The 18316-nt window shown below is 46.2% G+C and overlaps 1 protein-coding gene and 1 non-coding gene across 2 annotated transcripts in view; one reads left to right on the top strand and one right to left on the bottom strand.

The window, feature by feature from the left end:
- LRRC46 (leucine rich repeat containing 46) overlaps nucleotides 1–18316 on the bottom strand; it is a 186441-nt gene that overhangs the window by 47666 nt on the left and 120459 nt on the right. The gene's annotated exons all lie outside the window — the stretch shown is intronic.
- On the top strand, nucleotides 176–282 carry LOC147717491 (U6 spliceosomal RNA). The gene has a single exon (XR_015296223.1). It is a non-coding gene; the product is annotated as a U6 spliceosomal RNA (small nuclear RNA).

Here is an 18316-nt window from a genome sequence, read left to right on the forward strand (position 1 = left end):
ATGCTATTTTGACTGCATTAGATAAAATAGCCCCTTTCAGTAAAGTTAAGATGAAGACGAGAACTGCCCCATGGTTCACGGACCAATTAAGAATTACAAAATTTTCATGTAGAACCGCAGAGAGAAAATGGCGCAAAAGTAAAAATCGGGGCGATCGTGAAACATACAAGAATGTGTGCTCGCTTCGGCAGCACATATACTAAAATTGGAACGAAACAGAGAAGATTAGCATGGCCCCTGCGCAAGGATGACATGCAAATTCGTGAAGCGTTCCATATTCGAAAAAAAAAAAAACATACAAGAATGTGCATCATGACTACATGAAGGAAATAAAACTGGCAAAACAAACATTCCTTATAGATCGGATAAATATGTCAGAAAACTTCTCGAAAGAACTATATCAAATTTTGAAGGAATTCACAACTCCTAGCAATCAGCCATTAAAACCTGCCAGCCAAGACTGGACTGATTGTCTATCTAAATTCTTTGAGGAAACAATTACAGTTATTCATCACTCTCTCATATCCCTTAACCCGACCATTCTTATTTTCTAAATTATTTTGTAAAATGTGACTGCAAGTCAGCCACCTCTGTGTTGCAGAAGGTAAAGTCTGGCTCCCCCACAGACCCTATTCTGCCCAAATTTTTCTCCATTATTGCCCCAGCATTATTGGAAAGAATAACTGGCTTATTTAACAAGTCACTTTCGGAGGCGGACTCTGCTATAATATGGAAAGCTGCCAGAGTAAGACCGATTCTAAAAAAACGACGGCCGATCCCATATCATTACTCCCCTATTTCGGAAAGGAGCTAGAATTTCTTGTTAACAAACAGCTTGTTGACCATCTTGAAAGCCATGAACTCTTAGACCTCTCACAGTCTGGGTTCAGGTCAGTGCACAGTACTGAGTCAGCACTGATCGAGGTCACTGACAACATCAGACTGGCGTTAGACAAACATCAGTCAGTCATCCTCGTCCTGCTTGATCTGTCCGCCGCCTATGACACCATCTCCCACAGCATCTTAAAACAGAGGCTTTAGGAGATAGGTGTCTGAGGAAATGCCCTGAAATGGTTTCACAGCTACTTATCGGACCGTGTAACCACAGTGAAGATCGGCAATTGCAGTGCTCATGAAAGACCGGTCGAGATGGGAGTACCGCAGGGCTCTATTCTGAGCCCAACGCTGTTTAATTTGTACATGACTCTGTTGGCTATGGTGATCAGATCCTACGGCTTTGAAGTCATATGTTAAGCTGATGACACCCAGATTCTGATCACCTTGGGCCCGGGTCCGGACCCAGACCCGAACAAAACCAGGCAGCATTTGAAACATTGTATAACACATGTTGATAAGTGGATGAGGGCTAACCATCTTCAATTGAATGGTAGCAAATCGGAGATCATGCTTTTTGGCAAGGCCACTGAGCATTGGACTCATGATTGGTGGCCATCCAACCTTGTCCCTTGTCCGACACCCAAGGAAACGGTCCGTAATCTCGGAGTATACATGGATAACCAACTGTCCATGAAGAACCAAATAAATCATCTAATCGGCACCTGCTTTGGCATAATGCGCAGTCTACGGAAGGTTTTCAAATGGATCCCTATTGAAGCCCGAAAAGCATTAATACAGGGACTTATTATAAACAGAATGGACTATGGTAATGCCCTATTTCTCTCAATCAGTGAAAGCTTTCTGAACAGGTTTCAGGTCCTGCAGAACACTGCAGTTAGGCTGGTCCTCGACCTTCCCCAAAGATCTTCCTCTGATCCCAGTCTAAAAGCTCTCCACTGGCTTCCGGTGAAAAAAACAAATTCTCTTCAAAATTCTGTGCCTGACCCATAAGCAAATGTATGGTATTGGTCCCAAATACTGGTCGCAGAAGTTATGCTGGTATCAGCCAGGCAGACTGCCCAGATCCAGCAATGAGGCACTGCTTACTCCTCTCAGAATTCATACTGCCAGGAAAGGGGGTCGTTCTTTCTCTTTTCTTGTTCCGGCATCTTGGAATGAGATACCTTTACACCTGCGCATCACCCCCAAACACAGCTGCTTCCGTAAAAAGCTGAAGACATGGCTTTTTGAAAACTAAGCCATTACCTCATCATCTCTTTGTCAGAGCCATTTGCCAGCGCCATGAGACTCTTGGGAGTGATATGTGCGCTATACAAATATCCCTCACTTAATGCGATTGAGCTGAGCACAGACCTTTCATCCCGTCATTGTACCCCAACGCGTATCCAGAGAGATCGCGCCTTAAAATTGGCCATCTGACGCTCCTTCCCGGATCATCGACTCGGCTTAACGATTCCAATTGAACGTTCCTGCTGCCTTCGCAGCCACCCTTGCTTTTAAAACCCCCCCCGGCTTGCAAACCGCAATTGAGGCTTCTAACTGTTAGGCATTTATTACATGTCCGGATGATGATCCGTATGATTTGTTCAACGGATCGAAACGCCGTTGACATATGTATGCACCTTATACAAATGAAAAAACTTTATTGCCCTCCTAATAATTGTAAAGGTGCAAGTAATGTTCTGCTCTATACCTTAAAATTGTACGTATAACAAGATAACAGAACACGAATCCTTTCCCTAAAAGCCCTTTGTTTGTTTCTTGTGTTGTTTTTCTCCCTTTTTATTCACTGTGGGTTAAGCTGGGTACAGGCTTGTGCCCCGCCTTGTATATTGTATGTATAAGTTGCTTGACATTGTTTGAAAAGTAAATATTTGACCTCTGCCCGGTTGGGCATGTCACTTCAATATATATATTTATTGATTATATCCCCCACGCCTGTAAGGGACCACTGGTGCTTTAATGAACTAACTTCCAAGGTCTCTTGTTGACTTTATTTGGGTCCCCTTGCTGTTCTCAAATATACAAATATCCCTGACTTGACTTGACAGGGCAACCGGAAAGCCTCTGTAAATAAGTATATTACACATATAGTTTTATTAAACCTAAAAGGTCTTGGCTAACGACAGACCACAGTGACTGCCACCTATGACTGCCACAGTACTGGATTGCCAGCAATGACTTTCTTCCTTGCGAAAGCCCACGGCCGAAACACGTGTTGGCTGTTCTTTGTTTTATGTGTGAAAATTCACAATAAACACATCGGTTTTGGAACCAATCATTGAATTCAGGAAATCATTCCACTTATGTCCAACAAATCAAGGATGCACTGACTTTGATAGGGTATTAAAAACACCTGAATTTGCCTAATTAAGGCATGTGCCTATAATGTCTTGAACTGCAAATCCACTAGGAATTGACGGAAGGGACAATCTTTTTTAGATTTCAGGCTTGAGAGATATTAAGACAAGGGCGAATATCAGGGTAACCAGGGTTTTGTGCTTTTGCATTATTTGCTTAGGTGCCCTTCATATTGTGAACCTACTTGCCACTTTCCTTTGGCCTAAACCCCTGGATGCTGTTTCTTATTTACAATGGTTGCTTATTTGTTTAAATGTATACTTCCTATACTATGACAATATTGCATGTATTCAGAGTTCTGATACTGGGTCTTTAGTTCATATATTAATTTATTGTGTAGTATTTTAGTATAACGTTTGTGGAACTGTATGAGTGGGCTGTGTCCCACTTGAATTTTGTATGAAATCCTTTCCATGTACCTATTTAATATTAAATTATGTCCAGCTGGACAAAGAACATAGAGTCTATTAGGCTATATGTATTACCTTGAATATCTTCAAAACTGTCTAGGGACCCCTGTCTTTAGAAATTAGATATGCACCCAAGGTCTCTGACCAATTGCCTATTGAGTTCCCTTGTCTTTTGTAACACTCCTAATCTGTACAGCATAAACCTCTTTTTTGATGTAAGTCGAAAATGTGCTGCTAAATAGGTTTGCGGTTTGGGCTCTGTATATGAATTTATTACCGACCAGGCATGACGACGTTTAATAAATCTTGTTTTGTCTTCTGTTAAATGCTATTCTTTCCGTCTTACTGTCCCAAACCTCGTGAAGGTCAAAGCTTTCAGGGCTACACTCAGGTATTCACCCCATGTATTTGATGATTTCTGATCAAACTGGGCCTTTATTTCTGCCCAGCATAAGTTGTTCAGAGATCCGGATTCTGACAATCGAAATTTCCAACACAATTTCGCGAAGATAGATTTTTTTTGGTATTCCTGGTTCTGAAGGCCGAATTCCCAACGTATCTGTGCTGGTGACGTCGCTTGGGAAGGTTAAAAACTGCTTTGTATACTTTTGTTTGCAGCTCATTTAGAATATACATTTCCTGACTGTGCCATATTTCTATGATATGTGCCAGTGTCGGAAGTAATTGTACTGCCATTACTTTCAGAAGATGACTGTGGGAAGGGCAGCGCAGTTTCCTTTGCAACTATTTGTAAGCGAAAATTAATGAATGGGCTTTTATATCTGTTTTCTGACCCAATTTAATGCCAAGGTATTTATATGAACTGATTTCCTCTATTTGTTCACCCTTTGCGTGACATTTATATTTACCAGGCCTGGGACCTGCTAGATGCACCACCTTTGTTCCAACCCTAATTGATCAGGTTGTTGATAACTCTTTGCAACCTGATTGGGGTTTGGCTCACGACCACTATATCGTCCGCGTATTGTAGGGACTGAATTGGCTTATTTGCCAATTTGGGAGGGTTGCCATTTACTTTTGACAGGTGGTTGTTTAGATATTGCGAGATGTTGGGAGATATAGATTAAATAGACTCAGTGATAGGACACAGCCTTGTTTTAGTCCATTGTTTGTATTTATCTTAGAAGATATTCTGCTGCTGTCTCCAAGCTTCACCCTTGCCCAGGTTTCACTATAAAGGGCTATTATGATGTCAGTTAGTTTTTGTGGTAATCCCCATGCTTTCAATTTCATCCAAAGGCGATCTTGTGGCACTCAGTCAAAGGCTGTTTTTAGGTTGATATAACATGCAAATAGTCTGGATTATCTGCTTATTTTGCTTATTGCTTTTTCTATTTGGATTGCCAATGCTGCCTAGATCATGTTGGTGCCCATACCATGCCTGAAACCTGTTTGGTATTTCGGGAATATACTCTTTTCCTCCGTCCATACCTGTAGTTGTTGTAAATACATTATGCGAATAGTTTTGTCTCAAAGTCAATTAAAGCAATGAGCCTGTAATTTCCAGGCTCAGTATGACTTCTGTTTTTATAAATTGGATGAAATAGGTTCCCTCTCCAGGAATTTGGCATCTTATTTTCGCGATATAGGTGATTAAAAAGTGGTGTGAAGTAATTTGCCCAAAATTCAGGATCTTGCTTAAAAAGTGCGTTAGGGAGACCATTTGGCCCTGCTGTACCTTCAGTTTTCCATTTTTCTATCACTACTTGTAGTTGTTTAGTTGATATTAGGTTATTTAAGTCGTGAATATTGCGTTTTAATAGGTCCCGTTCCAATTGTGTTATTTTCTGTTTGGGGGATGGGGGGGCTAATTGAAATTTCATTTTGCTTTGCATCCTCCAATATATTCAAGTCTGGTTCTGCCCACATGTGTGTACCATTTTGAGTGTTATTGTACAATTTGTCAATATTTTGTGTCCATGCTGACTCGCTTATTCCAGCATTTTGGACGTTCCTATTCCTTTTGTTAGGTTATTTAATAACCCCCAAAATTCACTGCTATTTGGCAATTTACTTGCCCAGAGCAATTTCTCCCAAAGATTTTCAATATGCACATGTTTTGCCTCCCTGCACTTATCCTTATATTCCTTTCTCATTTCTGTGATCTTACCGTTATTTGTAACTATTCCCATTCTTGCTGCTACGGCCTTGGTTCTTACCTCCTTTGCAATTTTACTCTTCAAGTCGTGCAGCTGTATATTGTACCATGGTTCGTTTCTGGCGCCATGGGTCAATTGGCGTGCTGGAATTACTGGAAATATATTTAACAAGGTCTTTCCTAGCTCTCCCAATCTTGTTTTAATAAATGGGTACTCATTGTCCCGATGTTTTCTACGTTTTTATGCACGGTGTCCATTATTTGTTTGAGGTTTGTTCCTCACCACTTTAGTCTCCTGTATATCTGCCATTTTAGCAAAGGCTGTTTTTATGAAGCAGGTGTATGTTTAGTGCCATTTCTGGTACGAGATGGTCACTCTACCGACGGGTATTTATACAAAAGGAGTCATCTAAGTGCAAGTGTTCCTTACTGCAATAGTATAATCTATGTGGATTGTTTCTTTCCACTCAAAAATGTGATGCCAGCTGGTTGATTCCCCTTGGTATTTCCGTTCAGGATGGTATAACCTAGGGTTTCCTGTTCTCGGTTAAATTTGTTTACTCCGGACTCCATTTGGCGCTCTCTCTTGTTCAGATTATCCCTTAATAAATTGCTCTTAAAATCACCTGAAATAATCGTAGTTTTGGTGTGTGGCTTGCAGTGTCTGTAACATGTTTATCAGACAGAACAATCTTTCCTTTTTCTTCTTCTTATCGGGATGGATATATATATTTAAAATCAGTAACTGCCATGGGTTTGTATGTGAGGATTACTTGCATTCCAATTTAATGGCTTGTACCCAATTTTCTCCCTTGTCCAGTTCTTCTGATTTCCAATCCTGTTTTACTGTGCACCCCCCCCCCTTTGAGTGCCCATGCTTAGACATTTTTTCTGCCAGGACATGATGTTCTTCATAGCCAACAATAGATCTTGATGTTAGATTCTATGTTTCTTATAATAGGATTATGTCAAAAACTTCCCAAGAAGGATATGGTCGCCGGGTCTTGGACCATTTCTCTGAAGCCATGGGTGTTCCATGAGCAGATTCTTATTATTTCCTCATTATGTAAAATTGATTGGACCTCTATGAACTGTTCCCTTTGAGAATTTTGTTTTCATTAGGGTCGTTGTTTGCTCAAGACTTGGGGAGCCCAAGACCAATCTTGATTTTCTTCTGTCTGTTGTTTAGATTGTTGGGGGCTTGGGCTGAGCTTGTTAGAACTTTTTACCTGCCTTAGTTATGCTTTCAGGGTGGTTCTTCTCGCCCCCTCAAAAATGATGTTGATCTTTTGTTAATTCCAGTGGTTTTGATACGCCTCTTTATATAATAATGGGTACGGGTATTTGATACGTTCCGAATATTTTAGCAATATGCCCCATGCTTCAAAGGCTACTTTTGTTGAATATATCAAAGCCGTTGTTACATTTGAAGACCATGTTGTGCGGGTTGCCTCTGTTTTTGTTCCTTTTTCCCTTTGTTGAAATTCCACGGCCAAGAGTTCTGCTGATGTAATGTTACTTAATTTTGTGATCTCATTAAATCGCCTCATTAAGTTTCCCCTATTTAAGATATCCAATCTGCCTTTAGTTGGGTATTCTGGCACAAAAATTAGTTTTCGGCAAAACTTTGTTGAAGCACTTTGTCGGTTTCGGTTTTAATTTATACTCATTTTTTCCATTAAAGGTTCACAGGCCGTGTTTTCGTCTTGGCGCATGTTGTCTTCAAAAGCCCTTTCCTACGAGGAAGTATTTGATTTTGATTTTCCTTCACCGATTATTTCACGCTCTGTTTTTACTGTTTTTTGGATCATGCTCTACGGTGCATTTTCCTTTGTGATTTGCATTTCAATTGGTAATTTACAGACCCTGCCCTGTTTGTCCAGGGTTATTTTTATTTGGTTGCTGTTATTTTTGTCCATTTCTGTTTGAATTCTCTGCGTTTTTGCTATTGGTGAGGATACCCTTATTTGCTGGTTTGTTGTCTGAACTTCTTGTACTCTTATTTGCGAACTTATTTCTACTTGCTCTATATTTTTTGTTTCTAGAATTGGAAATAAGACTTGCGAATCCATTGATTTCCTTTTTACTCCCTCTTGTTTTTTAGTTACGGTTTTCAGATCGAACCTCGTTTTCGTGGTTTCTGTGCTAGCCTTAGCATGATTTATTGTTTTTATTCCCTCGCTTAGGTTGCTCAGTGCTTTCCTGTTTTCTTTTTTAGGATAACATAGATTTACTTTGAGGGGATATGTTGGGGCTGTCAGTGAGGTCTTGCATGTTTAACCCTGGGCTGCACGAGTCCGCCTTTTATATGTTCTTACTGTAATTATTGATGATTTTTTTTTAGTGTTGGATGAATATTGGATAGATTCATACTTTTTCCTGGGCAGCTTGTTTGCTGGCGTTGTGCATGGCTTTCCGAGCACGTTTCCATTGTCTTTTTGTTTGAACAAGGTGAGTTGTGTATGGAAATTATTTTGTTGGCACTTTGCTTGTTACATGCCCAATTTATTTCCAGGACTTCCTTCGTTTTTATAAAACCATCGGTGCATGGAGTCGCCCGTCTCCTTTGATTGACTTACTGTACCTTGTTTGTCGTCCTTTTGTTCTGTTATGGGCATACAGTCAATACTTCCAGGTGATTGGACGACCCGTAAAATTTCTGTCAGTATTTTGGGCCGAGATGCCATTTTGCCTATTATCTGACCACATCCACAATTTTGATTTAACAATTGATTTTTGGCTTGTACGTCTTTTTTATTTCCATTTGTGATTTGAGCTTTGATTGTATCTAGTTTTGCATGGATTCCTGCAATGTGGACTGTGATTAGGTTCATTAAATCAACCTAGACATCTAGTTTATTAGATTGAAAATTTAGGACATCTATTGCTTGCTGTAGTGTTCTTACCAGCGCTTTGCTCCATGTGGCTCTATCGATAGATAGCAGCAAAATCCCCAATATTGAGTCTAATCCACTGACTGACAACATTGTAATTCAGGGGTGATCGATGCTTTCGTCTTTCTGGAGATTCAGCATTTCTGTTGTTGGTTTTTTCCTCCTGGTGGTCCAGACTGGTTGAGAGTTTTATAGGTGTGGAGGCAACCACCCCCCCCTTTCTGCCTCAATTATCCTTTTTGGAGGCGGGCCGACTACTGGAATTTTCCCTTGCTTGTTTGCATAAATATCCTCTTTGGTTTGTGTGTTAAGTTCCAAGGGTTAGATAAGGTCAATATCATTTGAAATGGAGAAGGAACTGATCCATTCTTCCATCTGTATGGTATCTTGGGTACCAGTTTTACCTGTGCCTCCTTTTTTATCTTAATTATTTCCGCTTTCCCCTTCCTTACTTATATCTGATGAAGCAGTGGGCAGGTGTACCTGTGCTGTTGTTTTTATCAACCACCTTTTATTAGGTGCTTCTTCATGATCAACTGCCCCTGCGCTTATTTCCTGACCGTAATTTCTATTTTGTGGGGTGTTTTCACTTATTTGGTATTGTTTTACTTGCGGTTTTGAAGGTAGGGGGTTTGCTTCTCCTAATTTTTTGGGGATTGTGGATTTTTGGGGAATTATGGGGCTTTGCAAGCCTAAAGCCTCTTCTGGGGAGGCGTAAATTGCGGCAATCGGGTCCTTTAGCAAGTGAAATGTTTGCGTCCCGTTTTTCCCCCGAATTTGAAAAGCGCTGGTTCTGGTGTTGGGCCTGAGACCAGCCTCTCTTTTTGCGAAGTGGGTTTCTCTTTCTTTTTCTTTTTGTTTGAAGTAGGAGTTAGGTCTTTTGTGAGTGCTCTCTTCCTAATTTTACTCGAAGGTGCTTGACGAATTGTTCCTATTCTCATGCTCCTTACAACTTGATTGGAAAGGGACGACCTCTCGGTCCCCCCGAACGTATGGTGGAGTACCCCGATCCCCCCGGGAAGCCATTTTGGGCGGGAGGCGAGCCTCGGCTGGTATACCCGAAGCGGCGTAGCCGGGGCGCGCCTTTTTCCGCCCAAGAGAGGGTTGTCCTAGACACCGACACCACTAGCCACGCCCGGAGGCGGATTGGAGGTGGGTCCACGCCCGCCCGAAGAAGGATAAAAGGAGCGACAAGCCAAGGAAGCATCCTCTTGTTCCTGTGCTCTGAAGCTGCACCTCCCCGTTGCACGTGAGCTCGAGACGGAACGAAGAGCCAATTTTGAGAATTTAATTTTTGTGTTTCTTCTTTCAGCGAGTTCGGAGCTTCCTGACCTAGGACCTTGAGGAGTATACGTGGACGATGCCTAGCAAGAAGGTCGGAAAGAGGGTCGGGACCGATCAGATGCTTCGTATGCTGATGAAGGACATGGCGGACATGAAGAAGCAGATGGCGGCAATGAATGGTGCGGGGGGACCAAAGAGAGTCATCGGACCAGCATTGCCGGGAGTGGTCCCTAACGGGAGAGGTAGAAGGGCCAAGAGGGGAGCGTCGGGTGGGGAGGCCCCGGTTCCCGAAGCACCTCCAACGCACCCGGTCACCCCGATCGAGGCCCCAACTCCGGTCCCGAACGCGGGGCAACCAATCCCGGTGGTGGTCACTCCTGTGAACGGGGAGGATATGCCTCCTGAGCTGGCTGCCCAGTTGGCGGCATGGTTGGGCAAAGAGATCGAGGGGGCCACGGCTGAAGAAGCCAGGTCAATAATGAAGCAGTTGCGGCAATCGAAAGATGCTGCGAAGGCACCGTGTCCTTTTGTTTCCCTGCAGGCTTCCGTGGAACAACCAGTATCGGGCGTTGGTTCGGCAGGGACTACGGTCACAGCTACCGGTTCAGGTAAGCAGCCATTGCCGATGGCGGGGAGGGATCGGTACCTTCAAGGAGGGAAAAAGTTGTTCAGCATATCCCGATTGAGGTGAAAGAAAGGATATGGGCGGATAAATATGTGAACATGTTTTCCTTGTTGACCGATCACTATGAGATTGAGCATGTAAAAAATCAAAAAGAGTTTTTGCATCCTAGTGTATGGCGCGCAAAGATGGCCGGTTTCAGAGTTGAAGAATCGATAGGCAATTGGGGCAGAGCGTTTGGAATGTTCACTGCAATTATGGGGGAACGTAGGCCCGAATTATTGGTGGAATTAGCCGTGTATCAGACACGTATCATGGAATTTTATGAAACATATGGGGGTAGTCAATGGTTTTGTTATGATAGCATATTTCGTAAGTCCAAGGAGCACGACTCATCCCTGACGTGGGATTGTTTCGACTCCATTTCCTGGCAAAAAATGGAGAAGTCAGGCGCGGCGAAGTCGCCATCTTGGGGGGGAAACGTGGTCGAGTCTTCCCGCCATTCGTCAGGGGCGCCCTTTCGGGCGGGACCAAGCAAGGATCAGAACACAAGGAATAATGGCAACTCAGGTAAAAAAGGGGTCTGCTGGAGCTTTAACAGAGGCAAATGTACTAGGCCACAGGGGTCTTGCAGGTTCAGGCATGAATGTGCAGGGTGCGGGCAGTCCTCGCACCCCGAGACTATGTGCAGAGCCAAGACTGGTGATACGGGAAGTAGAGGAGGCGCCAAACAGGTCTGAAATAGTCCGAGAGGCGCCTCTACCTACCCCGGTTGATATCATGGCACTGATTCCTTGGCTGAACGAATACCCGGATCATATCTCCGCTGGGGTGTTGCGAGATGGTTTTTCGTATGGTTTCCGCATCCCGGCGGGGGATTTTCAGGGAAAAGCACAATGTAGGAACCAACTATCGGTTCAGCAGAATACGGCGGTGGTACAAGCAAAGATTGGGAAAGAGGTGGCCCGAGGTCGGGTTGCTGGACCATATGACATGCCGCCAGTTGCTAATTTTGTTTGTTCGCCTCTGGGAGTGGTCCCCAAAAAGGATCCAGGGGAATTCAAGTTGATACATAATTTGTCAGCTCCAAGGGGTCTTTCGGTGAACGATGCGATTGACCCGGGAGTTTGTTCGGTGCGGTACGCATCTTTTGATGAGGCCGTCGCCATTTTGAATCGCCTGGGGCCCGTCGCGCTGATGGCTAAATCAGACATCGAGTCGGCGTTCCGGTTGCTCCCGGTACACCCAGATGATCAGCGTCTCCTTGGTTTTATGTTTCAGGGACGTTATTACATGGATAAATGCATGCCAATGGGTTGCTCCATCTCTTGTGCGTATTTTGAGAGATTCAGTAGTTTTTTGCAATGGGCGTTCACAAGAACAACGGGGTTTACACATGTTATGCATTATCTTGACGATTTTCTATTCCTGGGGGCAGCCGGGGACATAGAATGTGCACAAGCTTTGAATGAATTTTGTGATCTCATGAGACGCTTTGGCGTGCCATTGGCACCAGGTAAGACAGTGGGGCCGTCTACTTCGCTCGAGTTTCTTGGAATAGAGCTCGATTCCGAAGAGGGGTGCTTCCGTTTGCCTAAGGAAAAAGTAACGAAATTTAAGGCATCGCTTGAAACATGTATTAGCGAGACGAAAATAAATTTGCATCAGTTGCAGCAGGCTGTGGGTCAGCTGAATTTTGCCCTTAGAGTGATACCGATGGCTCGCCCCTTTTCCCGCTCTATTGCTCAAGCCATGGTTGGCCTTAAGGAAGGGCACCACCGCACAAGGCTCTCGGCAGAGGTTCGCCAGGACATGCGCATATGGTTGGCATTCCTGGCGGATTTCAACGGTCGTGTCGTGTGGAACAAACCAGCGGTTTCCTCCGAGGAGCTGGGGTTGTGGACTGACTCGGCAGGGAGTGTGGGCTTTGGCGCCATCTTTGGTAATCATTGGTCAGCACGAACCTGGCCGGCATGGTGGCACGAGAGTGGGCTCACAGGTAACATTGGGTTTCTCGAACTGTTCCCTATTCTGGTGGCCTTAAAAACATGGCCTGAGGGGTTTCGTGATCGCTCTGTGGTGTTCTGGTCTGATAATATGACCGTGGTTGAGTGTATCAATAGTCAGGCAGCCCGCTGCAAATGGATCTTGAGATTGCTGAAGGAAATTGTCCTGCTGTGTATGAGACTAAACGTCCACTTTAGGGCAAGACATGTGCCAGGGGTGTTAAATCAGGCAGCTGATGCGCTTTCTCGTTCCCGTATGCAGGCCTTCTGGGGTTTTCTGCCCTCAGCGGACCCGGTGGCGGCACCATTTCCCGAAGCTCTCTGGTCTCTCGGTGCCCCGGACTACAAGACCTCGTGGGAGAGAGTCTAGCACCCAGGACAAGGAAGGCTTATGAAGGGGCGTTCCGTTCTTATTGGTCCTTTTTGGGTTCAGCTAGGGGGGAGCTATGGGGCCAAGAGGAGTATGTCCTGAAATTTTTGTTATCATTACATCAGGCAGGCAAATCAGTGGCTACGGCCAATAGGCACCGGGCCGCCATTTCTTTCATGGCACGGGCTCATGGCATCCAGGATCCCACAGCGTCTTTTCTGGTACAAAAGGCGCTGCATGGGTGGCAACGCCTTGAGGGTCGCAGAGTGGATGAGAGGCACCCGATAGGTCTGGAAAGGTTGGCCCTGTTACTGTCCGTACTTCCTGCGACATATTCATCTCAATCAGAGACAGTGCTATTCCGGGCCGCTTTTGCATTAGCATTCCATGGGGCTATGCGGGTAAGCGAACTGGTAGCAAGGAACAAGCAGGATACGGGGGGAGGTCTGTGCCGAGAGCACATTCAAATTAAGGGGGAGACAATGGTAGTCTCATTTGCCAGGTCCAAGACCGATCAGGGAGCGATCGGGGACAGCGTAGTAGTCCAGCGGATTCTGGGATCTCCCATGTGCCCGGTAGCATGCGTTGAGGAGTATTTGGCGCAGAGGGCGGCATCATGGGGGGGACGATTGCTGAGGCACGCCGACGCCACCCCACTGACTAGGTTTCAGTTCCAGCGGGTGCTAACAATGGCAAGCGCAGCTGCGGGCCTGAACCCGTGCGAGTTTGGGACCCATTCCTTCCGGATAGGGGCTGCTACAGAGGCTACAGCCAGGGGTCTGAGTGTGGAAAAAGTGAAACAGTTGGGGCGTTGGTCCTCGAATTGTTATAAAAGGTATGTGCGGTTGCACATGTTGTGAAGCTAATGTCATGCACTCACGCTTCTTGTTTTTTGTTTGGTTTACAGTTTCGCGAGCTTACGAGGCGGGGCGGACTGTGCAGTCGACCCGACACATGGGAACCAGCGGTCAAAGATCACCGGCTGAGGAAAGAGTGGTGTGGGTCGTGGGCCACTCATACGTGAGGCGTGCCGCAGACGTATTCAAAGCAGGTGACATGATTCACATGGCTGGGGAATACGGGTACAGGGTGACCTTCTACGGAAGGGGCGGGCTCTGTATTGACCAGTTCCAAACTTTTATGGAGGGTTTGTTAGGGCGGACAAGGTCACCGCCATCTGTAATCATAGTGCATCTTGGGGGCAATGATTTGGTGACCACTGGTCGACGAGTACTTCTCGAGTTGATACTATCCACAGTAAGTTGGTTGGCGAGAAGGGTTCCGGGGTGCACGATTGCATGGTCCCATATGATTCCACGGAAGGTGTGGCGGGGGGCTAATTCTGTGTCTGCTGTAAATCATTCGGTGAAGAAAGTGAATAACAAACTTGGTAGGTTGTTCCGTACAAGTACATTGCATTCTATTCCTCATGGATGTATCAGGGGGGACCATATGTATCTAGAGGATGGGGTCCATTTGTCCCGGGTGGGGAATACTTTACTCATAGGAGACCTCGTAGCTTGGTTAAAGAGTTTGCAGCCATGACCTTTAAGTAGGAGTTTTTGTGGGGGGTCCGGATAGCCGGTCAACTATCCGGCCTGTGGCGGTAAGGTCATGATCGGTGAGCAGTAATTGGAAGATCCCTAGAGGTGGGGCGTCACCCATTATGGATGGGAGCGCCCGGGGGGAGGCGGCCATTGGCCCCTCAAACGGGGAGGCGGTCCCCTCTAAGGATGGGGACGCCGAAAGGGAAGGCGGCCATAGGCCCCTCCCTGGGGAGGAGGGGCTACGGGCCCCTCCTGGGAATTTCCCGGGGCCAGGACATCTGCGACGGCAGATGTGGTAAGTTGTGTGGGGTGGGAGGGGGGTCTACGCTACCTTCTAGACACCTCACACGAGTCCTCGGACGACCACTAAGATGGCGTCGAGTTAACAGGGGCCCCCGCTAAGACAAGGGAAATTGGAAGTAGGCACAGAGGTACAGTCCTCTGTGCGACCGCCCCTCACAAGTGAGGGGGGAGTTCTGGTATTAGGGATCTGACACCGGTTACCACCTTGCCGTTGGCCCGTAATGTTAGGATGTACAATTTCAATTTTGAGAAATGCATTTGCAGGATGTTTAGTATCGGCTAGGAGAACCTTTGTATTAGAGATGTGTTAAGGTCAGCCAAGAACATCGTAATGTGTAAATGAAATTGTACATGATATGAAACTGTTATTTTAATGTTTTAATTTTGTTTCATATTTGAATAAATACGGCCGGGAGGGTAACTCCCTCCCGCCTTCCAAAAGTTCAGAACCGTTTCCGTCTTCCCATTCCTGGGGATTGTGTTGAGAGGGGGTGGCGGGTATCTCAGCCATATGGAAAGGGGCGACCACTCGGTCCCCCCGAACGTATGGTGGAGTACCCCGATCCCCCCGGGAAGCCATTTTGGGCGGGAGGCGAGCCTCGGCTGGTATGCCCGAAGCGGCGTAGCCGGGGCGCGCCTTTTTCCGCCCAAGAGAGGGTTGTCCTAGACACCGACACCACTAGCCACACCCGGAGGCGGATTGGAGGTGGGTCCACGCCCGCCCGAAGAAGGATAAAAGGAGCGACAAGCCAAGGAAGCATCCTCTTGTTCCTGTGCTCTGAAGCTGCACCTCCCCATTGCACGTGAGCTCGAGACGGAACGAAGAGCCAATTTTGACCCACCCACCAGCCCCTGATGACAGCGATTTGTTTGAATAAAGTCGAGTGACGTGATATTGTTTCTCTTACAGGTTGTTCTGAATAAAAGTTGGTAATTTGGTATGTAATAAAGTTGATAATTTTTCTTTTTCAGCATGTTTTATTCAGCAAAGTAGTTGCACCAGAGTTGAACAGTGATGCTCAGTAGAGGTTATACTTTGAATTGCTTAAGTATAATTGTCTTTTCTCCTCTTTAGTCTTAGATTGTCGTATTTATTTTGGTCGGGCGGTAAGGTCATGATCGGTGAGCAGTAATTGGAAGATCCCTAGAGGTGGGGCGTCACCCATTATGGATGGGAGCGCCCGGGGGGAGGCGGCCATTGGCCCCTCAAACGGGGAGGCGGTCCCCTCTAAGGATGGGGACGCCGAAAGGGAAGGCGGCCATAGGCCCCTCCCTGGGGAGGAGGGGCTACGGGCCCCTCCTGGGAATTTCCCGGGGCCAGGACATCTGCGACGGCAGATGTGGTAAGTTGTGTGGGGTGGGAGGGGGGTCTACGCTACCTTCTAGACACCTCACACGAGTCCTCGGACGACCACTAAGATGGCGTCGAGTTAACAGGGGCCCCCGCTAAGACAAGGGAAATTGGAAGTAGGCACAGAGGTACAGTCCTCTGTGCGACCGCCCCTCACAAGTGAGGGGGGAGTTCTGGTATTAGGGATCTGACACCGGTTACGACCTTGCCGTTGGCCCGTAATGTTAGGATGTACAATTTCAATTTTGAGAAATGCATTTGCAGGATGTTTAGTATCGGCTAGGAGAACCTCTGTATTAGAGATGTGTTAAGGTCAGCCAAGAACATCGTAATGTGTAAATGAAATTGTACATGATATGAAACTGTTATTTTAATGTTTTAATTTTGTTTCATATTTTAATAAATACGGCCGGGAGGGTAACTCCCTCCCGCCTTCCAAAAGTTCAGAACCGTTTCCGTCTTCCCATTCCTGGGGATTGTGTTGAGAGGGGGTGGCGGGTATCTCAGCCATATAGCTGCATGCTGGACTTTCTTTATTGACTTGTGGCTTAGTTCTTTGCAAAAACTTTGTGAGGACGCTGTTTCAACAACCCTCTTTTCCCTTTTGCTTGGGTACTTAAATTGTTCATAAATCTGTGTGTGCAAATTTCTGGTCGTATTTCATCATGAAGCCACTAACTTTAGTGAGCGGGGTCTTGATGATTAACTCACACCCCTTCTAACTAATTTCCTCTGCGGAGGGCTGCAGAGGGCTGTTGTAACTGGACTGATGGACTCTGCTGTTTTACTGTTGTGACAAATAGCTGCTTTTACTGTCACTTTTGCCACTTTTACCGCACTACAATGGCACAGTTCCCTGGTGTATGCAAGGAGTGCGAGGGAGCAAGGAGGCAGGAGGCAGGAAGTGGGGGGCAGGAGGCAGAGGGAACAGGAAGCGTCTCGCAATGGATTTGCTCGCTCTCTTTACCTGAACGTCGCAACCAGGTGTCCTGACTCCAACCCCTTTCACTGCTCCACTCTGCTCAACTCAGCTCCTTTTGATCGCCTCTCCTCTCCGCTCCCTTTGGCGTGTTTGCCTTGGGATTAGGCGGCCCACCTCCGTGGGGATGTGGGGAAAACATAGATATTGCAGCTGTGGGAGCGAAAGAGTGAGATAAATGAGCCGCCGCACGATTCGCCTCTGCCCCTGCTCTCCAATCACCAGCTCTGCTCCGTTCAAAGAATTGCGGCAGGCAAAGTGGGAGGCAGGGGAGCAGGGAGTGGTGAACAAGGAGCGGTAGCCGGGTGCGGGGAGCAGGCGACCACCTCCACTGCACACCCACACCAGCTCAACTCTACTTAGCACCTGGCTCAACCCCGGCCAGGGCCGGACTGGGAACCAAAACCGGCCCTGGCAAAGTGATCGGCCGGCCCCCGCCAGGGGGATTTGGGGGTGCGACCGGGCTCTTTGCCAGGGCCGGTTTTCGGTTGAATTTGTTACAGGGCCGTTTTTGCAGCAACGCTGCAAAAACGGCCTTGTAACAAAAACGGCCCCCAGGGGCCCAAAACCGGCCCCCACCCTTGTGGCGCACCGGGGAATTGCCCGGTGCCCGCAACGGCCAGTCCGGGCCTGACCCCGGTTCAAAATCAGGCTCAAAATCAGGCCCTGGGTCGGACATAGCTTTACTGGCAGAGCAGCGGACAAACTCGGGCCGAGAGGCTCCTCCTCTCCAACCAATCAGCACACCTTGTTTTTGGAGAACCTAAAAACCCAACAACCCATGCGACCAGAAGGGTCTATTGAGCATAACCATATCTTGCTTTTGTAAATTGGCTATCATGACATGAAGTTACAGATGAAAACAGTGCCACAAATTGTTGTTTTTCCCCTACTGATTTTCATTATTTCAACAGTTAGTTTCTCTGATAAAACCTTGAGGGATCAACACAAATGACCTCGTGCCTAATTCAGAATGTTGCCTACTTTCTAATAAGTATGGTTGTTCTTTCGGTCTGGTTCAACCATAAACTATTTGTAGGTAAAAACCATAAAAATGTGGAAGAATGGCCTACCTCATAGAAAAATGTAAACACAGTGTTTTTTTAAAACTCTGCTTGTTCTTCAAAGCTGGGATGATGGTGATCCTACCACAGCAAACCTTTTGTCGATTCCACTTTAGGAAACAAAAACATACTTTCTTCAAAACACATG

The sequence above is a fragment of the Lissotriton vulgaris genome, chromosome 5 (genome assembly GCF_964263255.1).
Source record: "Lissotriton vulgaris chromosome 5, aLisVul1.2, whole genome shotgun sequence".
In the NCBI taxonomy this organism is placed as follows: Eukaryota; Metazoa; Chordata; class Amphibia; order Caudata; family Salamandridae; genus Lissotriton; species Lissotriton vulgaris.